General features: G+C 30.5%; 1 long non-coding RNA gene across 1 annotated transcript; it reads left to right on the top strand.

Annotated features, from left to right (window-relative positions):
- Positions 1-2,339: 2,339 nt before the first annotated feature.
- LOC143579093 (uncharacterized) lies at positions 2,340-2,858 on the top strand. The gene is made up of 3 exons (XR_013143395.1): positions 2,340-2,492; positions 2,566-2,691; positions 2,776-2,858. It is a non-coding gene; the product is annotated as an uncharacterized LOC143579093 (long non-coding RNA).
- Positions 2,859-5,917: the final 3,059 nt, after the last annotated feature.

Below are 5,917 nucleotides of genomic sequence, written 5' to 3'. Positions count from 1 at the left end.
CTTTAGGCTAATAAACGACCATTCGAACACGAACAAATTATGTTGTTTACATATGGTAAAGGCTGTTTTGTTTAGTGATAGTATTGTAGTATTTGATTTGTGTCTCATTGGCATTGTTGTAGTGTATGCAGCTCTTTCATAAGCATGAATGTGTATATAGTATGAGTTGTAGGAGTTCGCTTTTGATTTGTTGAATTAAGAATTAACTTACGAGTTGCATGTCTTTATCTCTGTAAGTATTACCCGATCTTAAACCATCTTCAAACACGTTCATTTTGCGTGCCACTAGACTGAACATCATTTTACATATGGAAAAACTTCACCAAAGAGTAACTATTATTCCGTTTCATAATATCATTCAAAAACATTTTGCTCTTTTAAGATCACTCAACTTTAATGATAGTTTTTGTTTTTTATTTTTCAATTAATTTGAAATAGAATGCAATAGTGAATAAAAGATTCAAGAAATAACAAAAAGGTTTCATCAATGATCTAGTGGTATGAGGTCTATCTTTTTAAAATGAAGATGGTGGGTTCAAATCATTGAAAAATATAAGATGGATAAAGAGGATTTTCGTTGAAAAGAAATTTATTGTTAAAAATAAAAAAGTTTTAAACATCCACAATTATTTGTTTTTGTTTATAACATTCCGGTCTAAAATCCTAATCTCAGGCATTTTAGGTATCCATGGGTTAAAAATATATGTCATATATATATAATAAGCAACCAGATGCGCAGAAAAACCAAAACATTCCCAATTAATCATAACCCTAATTCCATCGATCTCCTCAGATCTTGGATTTCAAAACCATCGTCTCAACCAACAGGTGATGTTATCTCTCTTTGATAGATTTCTCCAATATTGGTCTAAGTTCGAATTTTGATATTACTTTGACTATCCCAATTGTAGGTTTAATTATGAATACACTTTTGACTAGTTTTTCTTATTATTCATTTCATTTGATTGAGGGTGTTCATTGAATTGAATTGATTTATGCGTGATTGTTATATTTGATGTGTTTTATCTTAATTGAATGGTTTCATTGTTGTTTTTATGCTGTGAAGTTAATTATTTGGGTCATGTAAAGAGACATTTGTTATGGAGATGGTATCATCAGGATAGACATTTGTTTTAATCTTTCTTTGTTTTTATCTTTCTTAACAAACATATGTTGTTGGTACATGTTTCTTAGAGCTTAAGCTTCCATCAAGAGAATGATTTAGAGATGGAACCTTCTTGAATAGGTATGGATAGTTGAATACTGCTATGGTGGTGCAGGAACTACTAGCCTGTTACTTTCTTATGAGGTAATGAATTTAAATGAAAATCTGAAGTCTATCTATATTTTATAGTTAATATGTTACAATATATCTAGATACATTTCATTAATTCTTTTATTTAAAAAATTAACATTAGGTGCTAAAAATTTTACAAAAAAATACCCAAGTCAGCCGGAAAAAAGCTAGCTACGAGAGGGGGTGTGTTATCTAACAAGGGTATATATCAAGAGTTCAATGACTAGGATGCCAACTTTGGAGTCTCTTGAGGCTGAAGCAAATGATTTTTATTTGTAGCGGCACAAAAGCATGACTTGAGGAGATGAAAACGCCTTTCATCATAGGGTTCGGGCACCTTTAGTTTGTACAATACATTTCATTTATCTTTTACCTTTAGTTTTGTTCATTTATTTCAAATAGCTCATTTTATTTATTTTAACATTTGGTAAATACCGTGTATTCAAAAGCTAGTTATATTAATATAACTAATTCTACTTATATTTGTTTTTCTTAATATATAAAGTTTTATATTATTTCGAATACACATGCTTATTTTTATCTACGAACCGACATAAACTTACGTAAACCTGAGCCGTGTCAGATCAAGATCGAAATGTTCAATAAAATTTGACCCCGCACGGTTTTAAATAAAATCTATGCCAACATATAGATAAAAATAATCATGTTTTACAAACACATCGTCAAAGATACGTTAGATTTCCTAACACATCGTCAAAGATGAGTAAGAGGTGGACATTTTTGGAATTCTAAAATTTTGGGCACAAAAGTGGAATCTCTTTCCAAAGTAGGTCCATAACTTTGGACCAATTTCATTTTTCTTTTGGAATGTTTTGGACTAATTAAATACCTACAAATTATTTAAATTATAAAAAAATGAACCGCAAGTTCGTCTTTTGGTTTTTGTTTCGGATCATTTTTTTCACTTTCATGCATGCTTGTAGTTAGGTAATAATGAAGCGATTTTTCATACAATCCGAATGAATTCCACCATCTTTTTAAACTGGTTCTAAAATAGATAAACATTGGCGCCCTTTTAGATTATCAGGATTCACTTTTGGGACTGCCAGAAGATAGCATTGAGAGGACATAAGTTAAACATGGGGTCCACACCAGGAGTGCACGTAGGCTTGAAGAACTGTGTTTTAAAAATGGTGGAATATACATCAAGCTTGGCCAACATATAGGTCAACTGGTAGGATATCTTCGAAAGCCCCTTCTTAAAAAGTTGAATTTATGGTTGAGCTAAATGACATTTTATGATATAGGAATATTTGGTACCTCAAGAATACATCAATACATTGAGGGAGTCTATGTTGAATCGATGCCTGACGTCTTCATATGATCAAGTGTGCCAGGTTGTCAAGAAAGAGCTCGGTGGCCCACCTGAAGAAGTATGCATATGAGAAGTATATATCTATATTATTCTGATTATATCTTTCATGTCTTAAAAGTGAGTTAAATGTTTGTGTACACAGATATTTAAGGAGTTTGATCCTGTTCCTATTGCAAGTGCTTCCCTTGCTTAGGTTCATGTTGCCAAAACTCATCAGGGACAAAAGTGGCTGTCAAGGTTTCAAATTGTTACCATTAATATTCCATCTTACTTTGATTATTTGTACAAGACTTGATTTGAGTTATTTTTATTTGATAATTTTTCACATGACAGATACTGCAGCTGCAGATTATGCAACAGTTGAATTGATTGTTAATACTCTGCATTGGATCTTTTGCATAATAAGACATGAAAGTTGAAGTTTGAGGCTACAAACAAATAGCCATGATGTGTATATAGCAAAGCATGAACGTTTATAGCAATTAGAAACATGCCATCAACAAAAAGTTTGCTAAACTTTTATTATTATTAGAGATCTATGAAAATTCCACTTTTATTATTAGAAAACCTTGTGGTCTATGAAAATTCCACTTTTATTAGAGATCTTTGGCTTGGTGAAGTTAATATAGGTTTTGTTTTACCCACCTATCTTAATATCTCTTCTTCTCTAAGATCACTTTGGCTTAGCGCCACCGTCTTAGCCAAATTATCAATCTCATTCCCATTGTAGGAGAGATCTCTCAAAAATTGGTTTCACTTGATCACTCCTACAATTGGAATGGGATTGATAATTTGCATATGCAACCTCATATTTTTAGTATTCTCCTTGAAAAATCCACTTTTTTGAGAGATCTCTCGCTTCGTGAAGTTAATATAGGTTTTGTTTTACCCACCTATCTTAATATCTCTTCATCATTAAGAACACTTTTGCTTAGCTACACCAACTTACAAGGAAGATTACCTGATAACATCTTAAGTTTTGAATATCTGGAAAGCCTTTCCTTGTCATGGAACAAAAATCTCTCTGGTCCACTTCCCAATATTGAGTGGTATTACTTTTAAGAATATAATTTTAGATATATGAGACCAAAATAGTCATAAATATTTTGGCTTCTAATGTTTTTAAATGATATGAAATCAATCAAAGAATTAAAATTTGTTAAAAAAGAAACAAATATTAATATAAAAAGTAATACTGTCAAATTAATTTAAATGTATTATTTTATGTGGAATATTAATATTTGGTTTGTTAGCTAACGTTGGAGGCGGCAGCGGCAACGACGGCAATGGTGGACAATTGGAGTTTTAGCAAATTTTGCAAACAAATTATACTACTAATGGGATATCACTGAATTAGACATTACCTTATTATTTATTAATAGTTTTAAATAAAGCATTCTTATTGAAAGAAACGAGTGTTAGTTTGAACTTAATAATGAAAATGATGATAAACAGAAAAAAGTAAGACATGCGTGATTTGAAACAGACATACACGGTTAAACCAACAATGTTGATCTAGTATAGATGAAATCGAAGATTTAAATGATTGTTTTGGGTGAATGACATTCTATAGAAATAAAAAAAACCAAATTCGAATTAGTGAATATATATATATATATATATATATATTAATATTCATTCAATAATATATGGTTTTGAATTTTGATTCCAATATATATATACATGCATGCATATGCATCCTGTAGTGTACAAAACTTGAAAGGCAAAAAAGTCAAACTAACTACAAAAAGTCAGGTAACTGAGACTTGGGATATGTGGTCAAATATCCAATACATTGAGACATGTATGTCTCAAAACAAAACATAACATAAAATGAGCATTGGATGTTTGAGCTTATTATTAAAATAAGAAGTCAAATGCTAAAATGTATACAAGTTATAGATAGAAAAATCAAAGTCACATGCTCCCAAATGTCAAAGATTAAAACCATTGTTTCTAGATGATATTATATAACCATATTTTACACGGCTTTATTCTTTCATAGACATGTGAACATGAAACACAAAGCTTGAAATAAGGTAAGAAAATGGCACTAAAAAGATAAATCTTGTTTTGAATTTATCAACTTAGGAAAAATAAAAGTATTCGAGCTTTATATTGTATTCACACTAATAAGTAGACGCTATAGAGATTGCAAAATGTGAGTCTGTCGTTATTAACAGCTAATGATAACCAAAAAGAACTTAACAGACTCTTAAGACTGACAAAACTAATATTTTAACCCTAGGGTAAACGCTCACAATGACGTGATCACGTGAAGTTTGAAACAAATATGATTAATCTGTGTGGAAGCCAATCACTTGGTCACGAGGTCAACAAGCTGATCAACTGTAGAAATACACTGAAGTCATATAGGTTATGCTAAAACCATTCCACAAATATAATGTAGACTTAATTCAAGATAATTTATATGTAGATAAAACATTGTATTATGAGTTAAATATGTAGTTCTACTGTTGTCAAATCAAAAGGTATGATGAGTGATGACAAAGGAATAATGAAAGCCTTTAAAAATATGAGTTAATTACTTATAACCATGAATAGGGAGATTTAGTGCCGAAAAACATATAGCATCTAATGGTAAAATGACAATGATAATGACAATCCATTCATATAGTCAACATCAACATAAACTAGAGCAAGATCACATGAACATTAGATAATTAAGCTTTTGGAGAGGTGCTTGAAGGTACCACATAAACATTGACAACTATCCAATGTATATTTTAAAATTAAGGTAGTAAGTTCAATTCCCACCAACAATATATTTTTTATTTTATTATTCATTAAATAAAAATTGTAATAATGGAAACTTATACACCTTGGCACTTATATGAAGGGTCTAGTTGAATGGCATGTGTAAAACATGTGTTGCTTTAATATATAGGTAGATGTGGACATATGGTCAGAGCATGTATTTTTCGAGGACATGAAATTTTAAAAAAAATTCTCAATATAACGTGTATATATTTTTAAAATATCCAAAATCTTATGTTTATTGCTATTTGATATGTCATAAACTTATTCGAATGCCATGATTTTGCTAATTGTTATATTTATTATCAATATAACTTTAATCGTCATTTAAAAAAACACTATTAGTTTGTTAAGGTTTAAGAGACATTTTTTCCGGCTTGACCAGGGCACATGAATTCTCATAGCCGCCTCTGTTTATGGAGAGAACAGCTTATGTAGGTGTGATGTGACTGCAAAATGAGTTACATACTTACATCATTACATGTACATTATTTAGGATCCTTGTG

The sequence above is a fragment of the Bidens hawaiensis genome, unplaced genomic scaffold, assembly GCF_021521415.1.
Source record: "Bidens hawaiensis isolate Kalapana, Puna unplaced genomic scaffold, B.hawaiensis_p1.1 tig00029600_1, whole genome shotgun sequence".
NCBI classification, from domain to species: domain Eukaryota; kingdom Viridiplantae; phylum Streptophyta; class Magnoliopsida; order Asterales; family Asteraceae; genus Bidens; species Bidens hawaiensis.
This window is presented reverse-complemented; position numbering and strand designations above follow the sequence as displayed.